Here is an 871-nt window from a genome sequence, read left to right on the forward strand (position 1 = left end):
CCCGCTCAGCGGACCCCAGAGTACAATGGGACGTTAGCACGCCTGGCAGTGAGGGAGGACAGGAGGGTTGGCACCCATCACTCACTCTCAGGAGTGGCTGAGCACCAAAGCAGACATTTTTCAAAGCATTATTTAGCTTTATTTATTATTATTATTTTTTAATTTGATGAGAGAGAGAGAGTCGGGGAGAGAGAGAGAGAAAGCAAACCGCCAGGTCCAGGACTCGAACCGCAGTCTATCATGTGAGAGTTCAACACCTTAAACACCTGCCAGCCTCCAAAACAGACTTTTTGTAATTGCCAGAGGGCATGTGTGATGATGGTGGTGGTGATGGTGGTGATGATGGTGATGATGGTGGTGATGGTGGTGGTGGCGATGGTGGTGATAGTGGTATTGATGATGGTGGTGATGGTGACAGTGGCGATGATGGTGGATATGTAATGATAGTGATGGGGATGGTGGTGGTGATGATGATGATGGTGATGGTGATGATGGTGATGGTGATGGTGGTGATGATAATGATGGTGATGGTGGTAATGATGGTGATAACGATGGTAATTATGGTGATAACAGGAATGGTGATGATAGTGGCGATGGTGGTGATGATGCTGGTGGTGATGATGATGGTGATGGTGGTGATGATAATGATGGTGATGGTAGTGATGGTGATGGTGATGGTGGTGATGGTGGTGGTGGCAATGGTGGTGATGGTGGTGGTGATGGTGGCAATGGTGGTGATGGTGGTGATGGTGGTGGTGATGGTGGTGGTGGTGATGGTGGTGATAGTGGTGTTGATGATGGTGATGGTGACAGTGGCGATGATGGTGGATATGTAATGATAGGGATGGGGATGGGGGGGGTGGGGGGGGGG

This window comes from Tupaia chinensis, unplaced genomic scaffold, assembly GCF_000334495.1.
Source record: "Tupaia chinensis unplaced genomic scaffold, TupChi_1.0 Scaffold143644_1, whole genome shotgun sequence".
Taxonomy (NCBI): Eukaryota; Metazoa; Chordata; class Mammalia; order Scandentia; family Tupaiidae; genus Tupaia; species Tupaia belangeri.